Here is a 20,758-nt window from a genome sequence, read left to right as displayed (position 1 = left end):
TTTTATTTCTACTTATGTCGTTTGTGCCTAGACAGATAATAACCTTTTCAATATCTTTGTTTTCAGTTTTTTGAAAAGCTAGATCAATGTTTTGTTCAATTTTGTCAAAGGATCCTCCAGATTTTGAAGCGTTCACTACCGAATCGTCGATATGACCCAGCCTAATGCAATTAGATGCTCCAAGGAGAACAGACACCGTCTCTCGTTCACAATTTATGTTGGCTGATGCGATGGATTCCTTGTCGTCTTCGTCAGTGTGAATTTTTTTTGTATTGTCTTGTCTACCCTCTAATATTTCAGGACCATAACTGCCCAATTCCTTTTTTTTCTGTTTCCTGTTTGTACTGTTCACAGTCTCGTCTGGCGTGACCATTGGCGTTACAGTAAGAGCAGTAGGCTTCACTTGTACAGGCGCTAGCTACGTGACCTATACCACAACAATTGTAACATCTCTTTTGATTCATGAGACTTGGTTTGTCCTTACATCTGTATGAAGGATGACCTGTGCTATGATAATAAATACATGGAGTGCGATTGTTATCAGCAAAAAGTCTTACTTCAAAACGACCAAAAGATGTTCTATTCGGAAGCACTGTATCACATTCCAAAATATCAATATACCGAGACCCATTTTCGATGTTTGTGCCTTTGATAACGCCTCGTTTTAAAGAGCCTGGAACCACCTTACCAAATCTAAGCATCTGAGCAACAATATATAAGTTGTCTAGTTCGTAAGGTGCGTCTTTTATCGTTACACGAGTAAGTAGTAGTAATATCGGAGTAGTTAAAACTACTGTAATGGTGGCATTGTTGTCGGATTAGTTGAAACTACTGTATCACTAGCCTTTCAACGCAGAGGTTGTAAGTTCGAAGCCTCCATGTGGCAATTAGTGCACTTGACTCATCTTAATGGACTATAATTGTCAGTTTTCCTGTCGAAGGTTGTGGTTCTATAACGTACTACCACTAGCCAATGAATCCAAATACAGATTAAATTGCAGCACAATTCCTTAAAGTTCCCCAAAAAAACTTTCACTTCCATTTTTGATCTGTGGCTTTCGACATTTTAACCTAAAACTAGATCAACATACCCTTTTAATATTCTGACTTCAGCCAACCAGTCTATAAAATAAGATGTGGTATGATTGCTGATGAGACAACTAGTCTATATGTGCTCCAAAGTTCAAATGACGCAGATCATAAGCAGCTAAATGTTGCTTTACAGCCTTCAACATTGAGCAAAATCAATGCTGTATACCAGGAAGTTTTCTATATAATCCCTAGGACAAAACAAGGGGGATGATTCAAAAAAGAATTACCAGACTTATTTATAACCAAATAATTTATGAAAAACAAATATGACAGACAAGTACTTCTTCTAAATGGATTGTGTCCTTGGCATTGAATCTGCAAATACTAGTTTTATGTTTGTCCTAGCCTCAAGGACATAGTCGATCATCAAAATTGATGAATTATGCAAGGGTCAAGATATTTGTAACAAACTCATACCTTTGAAGAGGAACTAAATAAGGACCTTTCAATTTTTCAACAAACAGAAACATTTCTATGTATGTTCTTTATTAAAAAGAGAGACAGACATATGGTAACATAGAAAAACATGCACCCTGCATTAAAAAACCCTATAGGGGAAAAAGCATGGGTGTGTATTTGTAACAGATATTTCAAGAATACAATTGTCATGAACAAACAAGGTTGTCAGTGGAAGAACTATATATTACATCAAGACTACCACATGTAAAATTGTCATGAACAAACAGGGTTATTATCAACAGTGTGAAAGTTCAATTAAATCAATTTCATGGACAGAGTTTTTCATTTTGTTAGATAAATCTATGTAAAACAGGCAAAATTTCGTAGCATATAAAATGCAGATATATCTATAGAGGTAAATTTTTATTTTGTATTTGACAGCTGATGATATACTAAACATTTTGAGTTTAATAAAACTTGATCAAAAACACCTTCAAATATTGGAGATTAATCTTGTTACACAGAAATGAGTATCTTAATAATTCTGTGACACTTAATTAAAATCAATTAATTAATCATTAATCACAATAAGAAACCTTAACCTATAACTTTTTATTAAAAGGGTGGGGTGGGGGTGGGTGGATGGGGGGTGACGAAAGGAGGGGTGAATAAAACTTAAAATAAGGGTGGTGACCAAGCTGTCACCATTATTCTGTACTCATTATATTTGGGACACGAAATTAGGCTTGGGGCAAATAATAATATCAGATGCATTTTTGTAGATGATGACTTGTAAATAAAATTTGAAATCCCCATGCCAAACCAAACCCTTTAATGCATTATCTAGACCTCGGTTTACAAGCTTTTTTTTTTACAGAGCTCTAAATAATACTTTCATCTTACTTTATATACATCTGATATAATTTATCCAACTTACATTGATACATAAAAAATGATAACTTATATATTCTTAATTGTTGACCTTCCGTGCAGTGACATAATTTACAAGTATGAAGAGAAAAGCAGGGGTAATCCCTCCCCTTACCCCTCAATCTCAGCCTGCTAGTCTCTCCATTCACCAATAAATGTTAGTCAGGAAGGCAACTAAAGCAATTCTGTAAAAAATAACAAAACATTTTATACACAAAATTATCAGATGCATTAAAAAAAAATATATTGTAAATAAACCGAAAATATTTAACCCTAATTTCATACCACCCAGTTATTATCTAGAACTCTTGTTTACAATTCTTTTTTTTTTTTTTTTACAGAGCTCTAAATAACAACTCTCTTCAAAACGAATCCACCTGATATGAACAACATTGTACAAAACCTTTACCAAAGGAACTAACCAGTATGAAAAGATAAGCAGGGGTATTCCCTCCCCTTGTATAATCTCAGCCTGCCAGTCTTTCCATTCATCACAACTGGTGTTCCTGATAATTTACAGAACACTATAAAAAAGAGTGTTGTACATCTAGATTGGACATAGTGTGATGATAACTATAAAGATACACTTGCAGTGCATCCTTAATTTTGTACTATGCTGAATACTTGTAGTTAATCTTCAAATAATCAATCAAATGTAAATAAATACAATTTGAAAATCATAGAATAGCAGCTTTGTCTGTTTTCCCTGTTTGTTCTTCATTAACAGAAAAAGAATTATTTTTTTTATGAAATAATGCAAAACTCGAGCTCCGTCTCAAATAAATGTTTAAACATTGTCCATCCTCATTCTAATGATAAATTAATACTTCTTTATAAATAGTAATCATAAATGTATTCAAGATTGCATAATGAAACTGTACAAAATACCACAAATTATTTTTTTACTTTTTTTTGACGTTCCACACAGATTTATTCTTATGTAACCAAAACATCTTCGAAAAAAGAGATTTAAACCAATGGCAGCTGCCTGATTGTTCTCGCTGGTCACATCAAAATCTTAACATTAAAGTGCTTTAACTACTTCATGTATGACCATTTAGCACCTGTAATGCTAAAACTGTAGGCCTCTGAAATTCTAATATAATCGACATGTCTGGTTAAAAAGACATAAATCTTTACAATTGACTCTCTCCTATCCTTCCTCTCTCTCTCTCTCTCTGTTGATTTCAACAAGAATAATAATACACTATATTGTTTGTCAATAATTGTTTCCAAGTTCATCTAAATGGCAAAATTTGTCTTTTTCTTTATCAGTTGATTTGTAAATTCCCAATCAGTTAATCTACAAAGAAACAACAAAATGTCAATTAAAACATGGAAATTAAATTGACAAAATAACATATTTAATTCTTATTGATATGTCAGAAGTGATTCATACCATTTATACATATAATATTGATTGATTGATTGTTGCATGCTTATAATGTCCAGTGGCAAATATTTGATGCATATTTAGAACAAGGTGGGCGTAAAGGAAATTACCATGACATTATAATTTTAGCGTTAAACATTACCTATAACTCAGAATGAGAGTATTAAAACTTGCTAGTTAGTATCAATGTTTCTTTTCAAAATTCAAATATTGAAATAATTAGGCCAAGACTTAACAGTATGATAAAAAAAAGTATGATGATAATCAAGTTTCCATTGTATAATTGTAGGAGTAATTTATTTTTTGGCATAAATAAATAAAATCAAAAAATTAGCATAATGAATGAGGTTGTTAAATGTGATATATGCTTTTTGAGTGCTTCTTTATTAAAAATTTGTTTGTTTTTGTTGCAATTAAGATTGTGACACGGTGTTGACTGCTGTACCCCTATTTTGACATGTAAACCTATCATGTTTTATTCACGCATTGTTGTCAATATAATGGAATTTTCGGATTTTCACACAAGTGAGAGGTTTAGCGCTATAAAACCAGGTTCAATATACCATTTTCTATAGAAGAAAATGTCTGTACATCTTTGTACCAATTAATTCAGGAATATGAAATTTGTAGTCCATTCTTTTGATGTGTTTATGCTTTTGATTTTACCATTTGATTAGGGACTTTCTGTTTTGAATTTTCCTCGGCGTTCAGTATTTTTGTGATTTAACATGTGTTCATTACCATTTTATTTTACTGTAAAACCTCACCTTGAAGTTGGTAATATAGTACTTCCAGGTCCTACTGTCCTCAGATCTTGTTATAGATCACATACAATTCTTCAAAATTTCCTGGATATCTGAAGAAGAAAAAATTATGTTGAACAGTTACATTCTTAAAAAAGCTTGTAAATATGGAATTTTAATTATAATTAAAAGTAGGACAACTTTTCACCCAAGTATAATAAAACATCCGATCAGGTACATACATGTTTCAAAATTTACCAGGCTGATTTTTTTATGATGAAGACCTTGGCTCTATTACACATTTATCTTTTTCAAATACTCAAAATAACCTATTGCTTATATAAGGTTAATAAACATCAGTCGTTGTCGTTTGTTTTAGTTTTACATGTTTGTTTTTTGGTTAATTTTTGGTACACAAGTTAGAAACTCAAAGGCCCTTTATATTTTCTCATTTGAATTGTTTTACATTGTCATTTCAGGGCCCTTTATCGCGGACTATGTGGTATGGGCTATGCTCATTGTTGAAGGCTGTACAGTGACCTAAAATTGTTATTATTTTGTGTAATTTGGTCTCTTGTGGAGAGTTGTCTCATTGGCAATCATACCACATCTTTTTTTACATCTACATGTAATCACATTCAGTGTAATGTTTGTATTTTGAGTATAATTACCTCGTCTTTTGCATGTAACAGCTTCAGACCCAGTTGTGATGTGCTTTTCTGTGAGATTTATCAGTTTATAGTCCACTAGTACTGTCCATCTACATGAATACTGGTCACATCAATATAAATGTCAATAATTCACTTGCTGGTTCCAAGGCGGGTGTCAATATTTACTTGTCGGTCCAATTCCAAGGCTGTTCAATCCTGAATTTAGTCTATTCACTAAAAGTCAGTCAGTTTCATCATTTGAATATTTCATTGTCCACTATTCTGACTGGTCACATATAACATCATACATTAAGTCTGTTAAGTCAATACATTTAAAACTGGTTATTATTGGAATATTTCATTATCACTATAGTTGTTACCTATTTGATTCCACACATCTTCTATCCTCGTGTCATTACTGGTATATCTTTTTTTTAAATTGGCAATAAAAAAAAATTTGGTTATTTAAGGTTGTTTTTTTCAGAAAATTTTGAATTTGAGATTTATAGCAAGCTTTTTCATCTTGCTAATTTATAAAAGTTAATTCATAAAATAATTTTATTAAAAGAAAGGGCAACTTAAATCATAAAATGATGGAAATGTTTAACTATCAGCTGTAGGGGAGCTTACAAAGTTTGCAAAGTATACATAAAATTCACATGAAAGAAAGATAACTCTTACAGCCTTGTGGTTTTATCTGTGTTGGATAGTTCTCATTGGCATTCTTACTACATCTCATTAGCTTTATTACCACATCTCATTGACATTCTTACTACATCTCATTAGCTTTATTACCACATCTCATTGGCATTCTTACCAAATTGAATTTGCATAAATATCACCACTCATTGGCATTTTTAGCACATCTCATTGGCACTATTACCAAATATCATTAGCCTTTCTACCACATCTCATGTGCATTCTTAGCACATCTCATTAGCTTTATTACCACATCTCATTTGCATTCTTAGTGCAACTCATTAGCTTCATTACCACATCTCATTTGCATACTTATAAGTGCATTTAATTAGCTTTACTACCACATCTCATGTGGATTCGTAGCACATCTCATTAACTTTATTGCCACATCTCATTAGCATTATTGCACATCTCATTAACTTTATTGCCACATCTCATTAGCTTTATTACCACATCTCATTAGCTTTATTACCACATCTCATTAGCTTTATTACCATATCTCATTAACTTTATTACCACATCTCTTTGGCTTTCTAAGCACATCTCATTAGCTTTATACTATATCTCTTTTGCATTCTTAGCGCATCTCATTAGTTGTATTAACAAATCTTATTGGCATTCTAAGCACATCTCATTGGCATTTTTAGCATAACTAGCTTTATTACCACATCTCATTTGCATTCTTATAAGTGCATCTCATTAGCTTTATTACCACAACTAATTTGCATTCATAGTGCATCTCATTAACTTTATTGCCACATCTCATTAGCTTTATTACCACATCTCATTAGCTTTACTACCATATCTCATTTGCATTCTTAGTGCAACTCATTAGCTTTATTACCACATCTCATAAGCTTTATTACCAAATCTCATTTACATTCTTATAAGTGCATCTCATTAGCTTTATTACCACATCTCATTAGCTTTATACCACATCTCATTTGCATTCTTAGCGCATCTCATTAGTAGGATCAACACATCTTATTGGCATTCTAAGCACATCTTCTTGGCGTTTTTTGCACATCTCATTGGCATTCTTAGCACATCTCATTAGCATATTACCACATCTCATAGGCATTCTAAGCACATCGCATTAGCTTTACTACCACATCTCATTTGCATTCTTAGTGCAACTCATTAGCTTTATTACCACATCTCATTTACACTCTTATTAGTGCATCTCATTAGCTTTATTACCACAACTCATTTGCATTCTTAGTACATCTCATTAGCTTTATTACCACATCTCATTGGCTTTCTAAGCACATCTCCTTGGCATTTTTTGCACATCTCATTAGCATTCTTAGCACATCTCATTAGCTTTATTACCACATCTCATTGGCATATTGACCACATCTCATTGGCATATTAACCACATCTCATTGGCATTCTTAGCACATCTCATTGGCATTCTTATCACATCTCATTAGCTTTATTACCACATCTCATTAGCATTCTTAGCACATCTCATTGGCATTCTTAGCACATCTCATTGGCATATTGACCACATCTCATTGGCATATTGACCACATCTCATTGGCATATTGACCACATCTCATTGGCATATTAAGCACATCTCATCGGCATTCTTAGCACATCTCATTAGCTTTATTACCACATCTCATTGGCATATTGACCACATCTCATTGGCATATTAACCACATCTCATTAGCATTCTTAGCACATCTCATTAGCATTCTAAGCACATCTCATTGGCATTCTTAGCACATCTCATTAGCTTTATTACCACATCTCATTGACATATCGACCACATCTCATTGGCATATTAACCATATCTCATTGGCATTATCACATCATGATCATCTTTACATTCTTCATTGATCACTGGACCAATTATTTCAAAAATTTAAGAGATACCTTGAACGGATTTTTAAATTGATTTTCTGAAAATCTTTCCCAAAATATTATCCGAGTACCCATTTATAAGGTATTGATCCAAAGTTGTTGTAAAGGATTTATTTCAATAAGTTTATCTCCCCTTGAATAGGACAATTTGGTAAAGGATATTTTTTTTGTTTAATCAGACGTCAACACTTTTAATCAGCAATACCTTAAACCAGTACAAACATTTCAACAGAAACTTTGGACAACATTTAAAGACACTGAAAGTCGGTGGTTTTTCAGGTTCCATTTATATGGCTTCTGCCACCAATAAAAACTGGCAGCCTTGTAAGAGGAAGGAGTACTACAAGTGGTGTTGAAACAGTCATATCTTTCAAGAAAAGATAAATAACTTGTAGTTACTGAATTATGACAGGCAAGACTGGCTGTTGTTAAGCAAATTATTTAGGGAGTTTTCCAAGGCAAACATTTATTATGCCTCATTTATGGGCATTATGTTTTCTGGTCTGAGCGTCTGTTTGTTTGTCTGTCCAGCTTCAGGTTAAAGTTTTTGGTTGAGGTAGTTTTTGGTGAAGTTGAAGTCCAATCAACTTGAAACTTAGTAGTAACATGTTCCCTATGATATCATCTTTCTAATTTTAATGACAAATTAGAGTTTTTTCCTCCATTTTTAAAGTCCACTAAACATAGAAAATGATAGTGGGGATTGGGCATCCGTGTATTTATGTACACAATCTTATATGTCTTTACCAAATAGGAAGGGAGAACTTTGGGTTCAGGAGAGGAACCAGCAATCTTTAAAAAAAAGGGGGATCCAACCTAGAAGAAAGTGGGGATTTCAAATACATGTATATATCCACATTCAAATGCATTATCTTTAAAAAAAAAAAAAAAAAGGGGGGGGGGGGGGCGGTCGTACCCCAACCCCTGGATTGGCCACTGGGGTCACACAAATTTTAGACTTGGAAATATTTTAGAAATGTAATAGACCCATTATTTTAATACAAGGACTTTCAGACTGGATTTGCATACCTAAAATAAAAATTGGTTTGTATCCCTACTCATATTCATATTGTTAACAAGAAGTTCTATTTTTTACTGAATACATTATTTTTTAAAGAAGACCTATCCCTCTACAAGACTTGTACCTTAAACCCTTATCTGAAAACTCACTCCATCAGTCTCTATTCTCTCTCCCCTATCCCCTCCCCTCTCTCATTTCTCTCCCTCTCTTGTCTTCCTTCAACCTATTTAATTAAGTACCAATTGTTAGTAATGGTTAATGTTGATACTTTAAGAATAAGATGTGTTTATATTATGATACCACCTGTAGAGGGATGGATAATTTTGCATGGAGACATTCTTTTCGATTAAATATTTTGATTAACTTTTCATACCAAATATAAAAATTTATGTTTTCTGTTACTACTAGGAATTGAACAACAAAATGAGTAACAGTTCATTTTCAAATCAACAAAAATAAAATGAATATGAATATTTTAAAAAGAATACTTTTCACTACCAATTATAATCTCCTCAATGGTCCTGTGCTTGCCTGATGTGTTGGGGGTAAAGGGCTCTATCCCATGTATGGACAAACTAAAGGCTTTAAAAGGGGTATTTGCTGCTTCTCCCTTAAGCAAGTAGTATTCAAAAGTAAGAGCAAAGTCTAGTTGACTCTGAGCAGGAACATATATACTGTTCCCAGCTCTGAATCAGAATAATGTATCCCGGAAGGGTTGGAGATCTTTCTCAGACTGACACCCTTTACTTTGTGAAATTCCAAAAATTATACTGATAAACCTTGCATTATGAAATTGGTATCTTAAATGTTCTGTTCTGAAAGTTCCTTTAAAAATCTGTATAATGGTTTGGGAATAGCTGATACATGTATGTTCTACGTCTGATTTTTAAGGGCAATTTGATCTAAAATTTGAAAATTATTTCACCAATTTTTTACTTTAATTTTAACATCAGACATGGCCGATTATGGTTTTATAAAAATTTAAAGGGAATATAGTATTATTCCTTTTTATTTATAAATTTCCATATGATCTTATCTTGAAATTTCCAAATGAAGGACAAAAGGTATAACACTATTTATCTTTATTTAAAATGTTAATTAACTATAAAATTCTGACGTTTTTTTGTTTGTGTTGTTGGTTACTGTTCACTTACATATATCAAAACAATCCTCAGAAATAAAAAAAAGTATACTCTAAATAATATCTAATTCAAGTTAAAAGATTGTATACATTCCGTATCATGATATAATTAAATCCCAAATTCCACTTAAAAGAATGTATTCATTACGTATCATGATATAATTAAATCCAAAATTTCAGATAAAAAAATGTATCCATTCCGTATGATATGATATAATTAAATCCAAAATTTCAGTTACAAAAATGTATCCATTCCGTATCATGATATAATTAAATCCAAAATTCCAGTTAAAAGAATGCATGATATAATTAAATCCAAAATTTCAGTTAAAAAAATGTATCCATTCCGTATCATATAATTAAATCCAAAATTCCACTTAAAAGAATGTATCCATTCCGTATCAAGTGACGATATAATTAAATAAAAAATTTCAGTTACAAAAATGTATCCATTCCGTATCATGATATAATTAAATCCCAAATCCCAGTTAAAAGAATGTATCCATTCCGTATCATGATATAATTAAATCCCAAATTCCATTTAAAAGAATGTATCCATTCCGTATCATGATATAATTAAATTAAAAATTTCAGTTAAAGAAATGTATCCATTCCGTATCATGATATAATTAAATCCCAAATTCTAGTTAAAAGAATGTATCCATTCCATATCATGATATAATTAAATCCAAAATTCAAGTTAAAAGAATGTATCCATTCCGTATTATGGTAAAACAAGTGAAACTGTGAGCTTCTGCCCACTGAGGATACCCCCAACACATACTTCAGTATGCAGGAAGTTGTTGAGTTGCAAATCCAAAAACGTCTCACACTGTATGGCAGCCCTTTATTAAGCCTGAAACCAAATTTCAGAAATCCTTGTATTGAAGTTCCTGTGAAAAAGGTGACGAAAATTTTCAACTTGCTATCATGACTGTGTAAATGATACAAGTGTTTGGTTAACAGGAAGTTGTTAAGTGATGAATCTGAAAATGCATCACACAGTAAAGCTAACTTTTTATCAACCCTGAAACCAAATTTCAGAAATCTTTGTATTGTTGATGCTCAGAAAGACTGAATGATGGACGGACGGACAGAGGTAAAACAGTATACCCCCACTTTGAGGGTTTATTTTAATCCCCAAATTCCCAGTCAAAAGAATGTATCCATTCTTTAAGTGCATCTCATTAACTTTATTGCCACATCTCATTAGCTTTATTACATCTCATTAGCTTTACTACCACATCTCATTTGCATTCTTAGTGCAACTCATTAGCTTTATTACCACATCTCATTTACATTCTTATAAGTGCATCTCATTAGCTTTATTACCAAATCTCATTTACATTCTTATAAGTGTATCTCATTAGCTTTATTACCACAACTCATTTGCATTCTTAGTGCATCTCATTAGCTTTATTACCACAACTCATTGGCTTTCTTAGCACATCTCATTAGCTTTATACCACATCTCATTAGTAGGATCAACACATCTTCTTGGCATTTTTTGCACATCTCATTGGCATTCTTAGCACATCTCATTGGCATTCTTAGCACATCTCATTAGCATATTACCACATCTCATTGGCTTAATTACCAAATCTCATTGGCATTCTAAGCACATCCCATTAGCTGTACTACCACATCTCATTTGCATTCTTAGTGCAACTCATTAGCTTTATTACCACATCTCATTTACACTCTTATAAGTGCATCTCATTAGCTTTATTACCACAACTCATTTGCATTCTTAGTGCATCTCATTAGCTTTATTACCACATCTCATTGGCTTTCTAAGCACATCTCATTAGCTTTATACCACATCTCATTGGCATTCTTAGTGTATCTCACTAGTTGGATTAACACATCTGATTGGCATTCTAAGCACATATCCTTGGCATTTTTTGCACATCTCATTAGCATTCTTAGCACATCTCATTGGCTTTATTACCACATCTCATTGGCATATTGACCACATCTCATTGGCATATTAACCACATCTCATTGGCATTCTTATAAGCACATCTCATTGGCATTCTTATCACATCTCATTAGCTTTATTACCACATCTCATTAGCATTCTTAGCACATCTCATTGGCATTCTAAGCACATCTCATTGGCATATCAACCACATCTCATTGGCATTCTTAGCACATCTCATTTGCATTCTTATCACATCTCATTAGCATTCTTAGCACATCTCATTGGCATATTGACCACATCTCATTGGCATATTAACCACATCTCATTAGCATTCTAAGCACATCTCATTAGCATTCGAAGCACATCTCATTGGCATTCTTAGCATCTCATTAGCTTTATTACCACATCTCATTGACATATCGACCACATCTCATTGGCATATTAACCACATCTCATTGGCATTATCACATCATGATCATCTTTACATTCTTCATTGATCACTGGACCAATTATTTCAAAAATTTAAGAGAATATACCTTGAACGGATTTTTAAATTGCTTTTCTGAAAATCTTTCCCAAAATATTATCCGAGTACTCATTTATAAGGTATTGATCCAAAGTTGTTGTAAAGGATTTATTTCAATAAGTTTATCTCCCCTTGAATAGGACAATTTGGTAAAGGATGTTTTTTTGTTTAATCAGACGTCAACACTTTTAATCAGCAATACCTTAAACCAGTACAAACATTTCAACAGAAACTTTGGACAACATTTAAAGACACTGAAGGTCGGTGGTTTTTCAAAAATGTATCCATTCCGTATCATGATTTAATTCAATCCAAAATTCCAGTTAAAAGAATGTATCCATTCCGTATCATGATATGATTAAAGTCCCCAAATTCAGTTTTATGAATGTATCCATTCTGTTTCATGATATGATTAAATCCCCTAAATTAAAATTAAAAGAATATATCCATTCCATATCATGATACATGTATAATCAAATCCCAAATTCCAGTTAAAAGAATGTATCCATTCCGTATCATGATATAATTAAATCCCAAATTCAAGTTAAAATAATGGTCCCATTTCTGCATCACGATATAATTAAACCCCAAGCATTTTTTTGTTTTTTTTTCTATTTTTCTTAAAATCATTAAAAATGATAACCATGCATATTATTTTAACCATGCATATTATTTTTATTTTTTTTATTTTTCTTAAAATCATTAAAAATGATAACCATGCATATTATTTTAACCATGCATATTATTTTAACCATGCATATTATTTTTTTTTTTTTTTTTTTCTATTTTTCTTAAAATCATTAAAAATGATAACCATGCATATTATTTTAACCATGCATATTATTTTAACCATGCATATTATTTCTTTTTTTCTTTTTTTCTATTTTTCTTAAAATCAATATTAGAATGAAAACCATGCATATTATTTTTTTTTTTTTTTTTTTTTCTATTTTTCTTAAAACTATATACACATTTGACACTATCCACATTCTCATAAATAATTTTTCTGTTTCCTTCTTAAAATCTTTAACAAAAGTAATGAAAAACAATTTTGAAATGGTCATTCCCCTTTTTACACAAAAATTTTACAACTTAAATATGTTACATTTACAATAAAGTTTACAAATTATTTAAAAACAACAAAAGTGGGAAAAGAGATATCAGTACCAAACTTACTTTTCTGAAACATGTGTATCCATTTTTATGAGTTCAAAGTTCATTTTTAAGCCGATTCTGTCATCAATACAAACTGAACAACTTAATTTGGATTCCAATATGGATATCAGATACCAGTAAATTTGGAGCAGATGATGCAGTGCACCTATGAATTTGAATTTGATCTTTTGGTGTTTTCACGCCACTTTTAAGCTCTACTTTGGCTGTTTCATGACGGCCAGTTTGTATTGGTGGGGGAAGCCAGAGTGCCTGGAGAAAACAACTGACCTTCAAAAGGAAAACTTACAACCCTAAGTCAATTAAGATTGGAGTCATGTGCACCCGCACAAGCAGGGTTCGAACTCACTACCTCAGTGTTGACTGGCTAGTGATTACAGTAGTTAATACTTAAGACCACTTGGCCACTGAGGCTCCCATGTTCCTATGGATATCTTATTTACATTGGTAAGACACATGGGATGTTCCTATGGATACCTTCATTACTTTTGAGAGGAACATGTGATGTTCCTATGGATACCTTCATTACTTTTGAGCGGAACACGTGATGTTCCTATGAATACGTTCATTACTTTGAAGAGGAACATGTGACGTTCCTATGGATACCTTCATTACTTTGGAGAGGAACATGTGATGTTCCTATCACATGTTCCTATGGATACCTTTATTACTTTGGAAAGGAACATGTGATGTTCCAATGGATACCTTTATTACTTTGAAGAGGAACATGTACTGTAATGTTCCTATGGGTATATTAATTTCTGGTAAAAATGGGACATGTTCCCATGGATACTCTTAATTCAGGGAACATCTAATTTACCAAATTTAAACTTTAAAAAGAAGTTTAGAAAAGGACAGAGGATCTTTTTATCACTTTAGTTGGCTTCCATTTTCTGTTTCACTTTAAAATTTATCTAAACGAAGGAGATGTGTGAAACAATTATTTAATTTGAAGGAAAATTTAACAGTTAAAAGTTTATATGAAGGGTTTGGTTATTCTGTTTTTTATAATTTGTCCTTTGTCTATTATTAATTGAAAATTACTTTAGGGATTATGTTATTGAGACAGCAACTAAACAACACAAAAAACCTGAATCCCAGAGGTCAATATAGTCTCCAACAAAAACAAGTATCTATACTATAGATCAAGTACTTAATTGTGTTTTTTTACAACACAAAATTATATAAATAGAGTGAGATTTTATTTACTCAATTTTAATGAAAGGAATTCAGAAACACGCATAAATGTTTAAACCAAAGGTTTCTAATTAAATGTTGATATTTTAAAGTTAAAAAGGTACACTTTGGTTCTTGTTTCAAAACTGAAAGTTTAAACAGGAATATTTTTTCATAATCATTTTCATCCAAAAGTGCTGGGGTATTTGTGCTCCACAAACTTCAAAGCAACAATAAAATCATCACAACAATGTAAATACAACGTTAACACATAACTTACTTCATTCAATGGACAGCAACTCTATCCCCATTCCCTATTTTATCTCCCCCAGTTCACCAGGCCGTGGATGTAACCTTCTCCCTCTTTTATCTCCCTAAATACACCAAGCCCTGGGTTTCCTCTTCCCTTTCTTTAAGCCCTAAAATCCCAGGCCAATGTATTACCAAGGTATTATATCTCTTATTCCTCCCTACCTGCCCAAAATCCCAGTCCCAGGTCAATTTTAAAAAGATGTTGCTATATTGGGCTAGGGGTTAACTAAATAGAACAATGAAAGAAAACATCAGCAAGCCAGCATAAGCTTTACATGTTAATTTAAATATGCAATGCTAATTTTCCTATGCAGGTTTGCAGGTTTATGCAGATTGTGCAGTGTTAGATACATTGTTATACTTGACTTGCCAGTGTTAACTTTGGATATACTTTATATTTTTGTAAAAAAAAAAATTGAACCCAGCAAGTAATGTAATAATGTTGTACTCAGACACTATAATAATGTAATATCATTCACTTCAAGTTGTTGTAATAAAGCCCAAATCTTTTGCTGAATTAAAAATTTGCACTTATTTAATTGAAAGAAAAAAGAATTTTTAATTATTTTGCTTTATTATTACTTTTAATAGATATTTAGTAAATTTTGTATACTTTAATTTTTCTTTTAATATAGATATTTAGTAAATTTTGTGCACTTCTTTCATTATAGATATTTAGTAAATTTTGTGCACTTCTTTCATTATAGATATTTAGTAAATTTTGTGCACTTCTTTCATTATAGATATTTAGTAAATTTTGTGCACTTCTTTCATTATAGATATTTAGTAAATTTTGTGCACTTCTTTCATTATAGATATTTAGTAAATTTTGTCGACTTTTTTTCTTTATAAATATTTAGTCAAGTTTGTTGACTTTTTTTTTCCATAGATATTTAGTAGATTTTGTCAACTTTTTTTTCTTTTAGAGATATTTAGTAAATTTCGTTGACTTTTTTCTTTATAGATATTTAGTTAATTTAGGACTTTTTTCTTTATAGATATTAATGTAAATTTTGTGGACTTTTTTTCTTTAAAAATATTTAGTAAATTGTGGACTTTTTTCTTTATAGATATTTAGTAAAATTTAGTCGACTTTTTTCTTTATAGATATTAAGTAAATTTAGTTGACTTTTTTCTTTATAGATATTTAGTAAATTTAGTCGACTTTATTCTCTATAAACACATTCTGTTTCAACTTGTCAATATTCTGATTTGTCAAATCTCAAGGGTTGAACTCAGTAGATATATTATTTATCATATTATACCATTTAACATTCAACATGTGTTTGCAATGTGCATCATTTCATTTCCATTTTATTTAAAACGTATTAAAACGTCAACCGTGGCAAAGAAATATTTGCATAAATACTTTATTAGTATTGTTAACTTACAACATATGAAGAAAAAAAAACATTGTATTGTTATTATTATTTGAATGACTGAATTCAGTCACTCGATTTCATCTTTATATCAAAGAATACAATCAGTGTATTTGAAAGTAACATAAATCTTATTTGTACTTGTTGCTTCTTATTAAATAAAGCTCAAACTGTAAATTCGGAAACAGATTTCGGATTACAGATATTACAGATTAAATACAAACAACATATAACAGAAACAGCCAAATGAAATTAACTCTGTATCCTGTTCATTATTTTCACAAAATGTTGACTGAATTCAGTCACACAACATTTGAAAGAAGCTACAAGAAATTGAACTAAATAAGAGTGTTTCATAAGACTTAAATTACACCAAGTGAGATTACATAGTATTAACATCTATACAACAGATGACTGAATTCAGTCAACACAAATTCAGTAAAAATTTGTTGAAAATAGACCAATTCTGCAAAAAATAAAAAATAGAATGACTGAATTCAGTCACAAAATTAGGTTTACACAGTTATGTTCAATAAAGCAATAAATGCACATAGTTAGTTTACAGGTCGATGTTTGTGATTTGGTCAGTTTAAAGCACAATCCTACTTGAAAGAGACAAAAAGGTGTTCAGTTGTTGTTTTGTCAAGATTTTGGAATCAATGCACAGCAGTCTGCTACTCCTGTCCAAAATATATCACACCAATCGAAACATACGTGTGTTGCTGTCACTTTTGCTAATTTTCTATTTACGGTAAATTCTCTTGACTGACTGGTCTGGATTCAAAATCCACTGAACTGCTTAAAGATTATATTGGTACTCATAGATAGTGAAGTCTAAAAAAGAAAATAATTTATGCTAAAGACCTATTTCAGAAAAGATCATTTAAATAGTGAGAATAATACCATAATATGATTATTTGTAAATGCATTTTTGTCGAGCCTTCGACTTTTGTCGAAAAAGCGAGACATAGCGATCATACATTCAGTCGTTGCCGTCCACAGATATTCTTATATTAGAAATATATATCAGATATCTTGTCTACTTTATTAGATATCTTATAAAGTATATAAGATATCTTAAAGTATATAAGATATCTTAAAGTATATAAGATATTTTAAAGTATATAAGATATCTTATAAACTATATAAGATATCTTATAAACTATATGAAATATCTCATATAATATAGGGTTATTGCATGAATATTCTGGAATATTGTTCTTAGTAGAATTTTATATTGCACTAGCTGGCGAGTGCAATATATGATCTACGAGGGACAATGTTTCCCAATATTCATGCAATAACCCTTTTATTGTATAGCAACATTATAAGTTAAATGGTTTGCTACTGACCCCATACGGATCCATAGAGGGTTAACTTAGTAAAATCCATAGGGAGTGAGGCCGGAGGCCGAGTCCCCTATGAATTGTATTCACTCTCTATGGGTCCGTAGGGGGTCAGTAGTTAACCGTATAACGTATTTATTGGACGCTGGACTTTTTTTGCGGCGTTTTGTTGAAAATAAACAATAAACACATTAACATAAATAGATGACGTCGCCATTGACGCATCATGAACCCCATATGAAACTTACTAACCCCATACGCCTCATAGGGGGGTCACCACGTGACGGCGTTTAATCAATCACAACGTGATAATTCATCTGCGGTCCGATAAAGGCTCTTTAGAGCCTCTAGTTAGGTTTTACTTTGCTGTACATTATTGCTGTAACAGTTTATCTCTATCTATCATAATATTCAAGATAATAACAGAAACGGCAAAATTTCCTTAAAATTACCAATTCAGGGACAGCAACCTAACAACGAGTTGCCCTTTTCATCTGAAAATTTCAGGGCAGATAAATCTTCACCTGGTTAACAATTTTCATGTCATGTCAGATTTGCTTTGGTTTTTGAGATATACGAGTCAAAAACTGCATTTTACCCCTATGTTCTATTTTTAGCCATGGTAGCCATCTTGGTTAGTTGACCAGGTCACCGGACACATTATTTAAACAAGATACCCCAATGATGATTGTAGCAAAGTTTGGTGTAATTTGGCCCAGTAGTTTCAGAGGAGAAGATTTTTGTAAAAGTTAACAGACGACGACGACGGACTCAAAGTGGTGAGAAAATCTCACTTGGCCCTTTGGTCCGGGTGAGCTAAAAAGGTGCACTCGATTTTCTCTTTTCGATACAATTGTTAAACCATTTTTTGGAATTTTTTTCTCGAGTTACATAATAGAAAGGCAGACACGAAAATTACTGAACTAATAGATTGATATGTTCTCCGTCCGTGGTAATTTAAAAAAAAATCGGAGGTTATGCATTTTCTTGACTTGATGGATTCCTATGTCGTCGACTTGATATCGAATTGTTCTGCAGCATTGGGTCTGCATTGATATGTTGATAAATTGAAAACTTATGCAAATTGTGTTTTAAAAATAAAACACTTCGTTATTGAGAAGAAAATTGTCGTTGTGTTTGTTTCTATATTAATTTTTAAAAATCGTGTTACTATAGTAAACATTGCAGTAAGCATTGATCGCCTTCTCTAACAAAGAGCTTCGATTTCAACTGGGTTTCCGCCTGGTATGATATATTTAAAGCTACAATAAAATTTGATCATTTAAGTAATTCCCCTGACTATTAGCAGTGATACCTCGAAGTTATAAAGTAAAGTTTGCAAATAAAATTTTGTAGCCTCACCTTTTTCTTTCATATTCTGTATTTGAGGGTCGCTGTTGATATTTCGAATTCACTGCACCCATGCCACCAGTACTTTGAGTTATTCTTTTTTTTCGTGATTCGTCTGTTTTAATACAAATTACACAGTTTTAAACAGTGTTTCACAAAAAGTTAGAACAGTACATACAACAAGTAATTGTATATTATTTTTTCTTTAAAAATGTATCGAAAAAAACAGGATTTTCACACATATTTGACTTTGCCAATATGCAATCATACCACATCTTCTAATTTCATATTTTGACCATATCTAAGTATATTAAGCAGGTCTTGTCTATTTTACCGTTTATATGTTTTATATGAAAATTAAAGAAAACAAATCGTAAGACTGCATCACATTATCACTTCATTATAAATGAGAGTTCATTGATAGGGAGCATTTTCAATAAGCTTTCCAAAAACGAATCGACCCTATATGAGATAGAATGTCATAACAACACATATACAATTCAAAATATAAAGAGCTAGCAAAATATCTTATTAATAACATTGAAAATTTATACTCTCCAAGTTGCTTTGGAGTAAACATAACTAATAAGGATAGGCGGTGGAAATATATAAAGTTATAAGTATTAATTCACCCACAATTATGCTTATTATATCTGTACTCATCATATTTACCACTTCTCGTTTGAGCATCAGAGAGATATAAAATTGCACGAAAAAAAACTGGCACATGAATGGCAGTAAGCTTTAGAAATTATCACATTTTAACTAAGTACAAGTATGGTTACTGACTGGATAGAGCCTTATTTTGGTACATAAATAACTTAACCATGTAAACAAATATTTTTTTTATAGTTTTGACTGAATTCTTAATACAAATGCAAATTACATGTTTCCGCAGATATAGATACACTTATATATATATATATATAACATTCCAAACTGTTTTAATAACTGCTAGACATTAATAAAAATTGACACTTATTGTACTAAGTTATTATACTAGGTAAATGTAAAGTTAAATAAGAAATATCCTTTTTGAATGTTAAATAGGCCTCAGACACTTTATTCGTGGCTATGGATTTTTTTGGAAAAAAAGTTTTATGAAAAAAAAATATTGTTTTTGATTCTGAGAAAAAAATGCTTGTGTTTCACCCTCAGCTGCCACTATATGTACTGCTAAAATTGAAAGAAAAGAATTGTTTTTGACTTTACGTGAAAGAAATAGATTGTTTTTACCCGCAGACGAAAAAAAAGTATTTTCTATGGATTAAAAAGTATATCTTACCAGAACTCTCGTAGGTATACACGTTAGCTTCAGACTCTTCTTCCTTTAAAACGAAATCCAATCAGTTTCATTTTCTTATTCTAAGGGACTCCATCTTTCTCTTCCTTTGACTAAAGTACACAACAGAATGACCTCGTTTCACTTTACAGTACTGCGTGTATTACAAAACGCGCGACATAATCCATCACTGGCCACACAATAATCCCAAATTATTATTGTACCTCGATGGTTCTACTGATGTAAGAATAAACATGATAACGGTTACCCATACGGTGTATTCAATATAATACTTCCTTCCGAGTCTTTGGTCAATCAAAGAGGCAACATTAGAAGGATATAACACCCAGTTA

General features: G+C 31.6%; 2 long non-coding RNA genes across 2 annotated transcripts; both read right to left on the bottom strand.

Annotated features, from left to right (window-relative positions):
- Positions 1-1,557: 1,557 nt before the first annotated feature.
- LOC134716199 (uncharacterized) lies at positions 1,558-8,643 on the bottom strand. The gene is made up of 3 exons (XR_010106842.1): positions 5,229-8,643; positions 4,582-4,670; positions 1,558-3,724 (listed from the first exon to the last, which is right to left on the bottom strand). It is a non-coding gene; the product is annotated as an uncharacterized LOC134716199 (long non-coding RNA).
- Positions 8,644-16,270: 7,627 nt separating this feature from the next.
- LOC134716198 (uncharacterized) lies at positions 16,271-20,758 on the bottom strand. The gene is made up of 3 exons (XR_010106841.1): positions 20,409-20,758; positions 19,136-19,238; positions 16,271-17,261 (listed from the first exon to the last, which is right to left on the bottom strand). It is a non-coding gene; the product is annotated as an uncharacterized LOC134716198 (long non-coding RNA).

The sequence above is a fragment of the Mytilus trossulus genome, chromosome 4 (genome assembly GCF_036588685.1).
Source record: "Mytilus trossulus isolate FHL-02 chromosome 4, PNRI_Mtr1.1.1.hap1, whole genome shotgun sequence".
NCBI classification, from domain to species: Eukaryota; Metazoa; Mollusca; class Bivalvia; order Mytilida; family Mytilidae; genus Mytilus; species Mytilus trossulus.
This window is presented reverse-complemented; position numbering and strand designations above follow the sequence as displayed.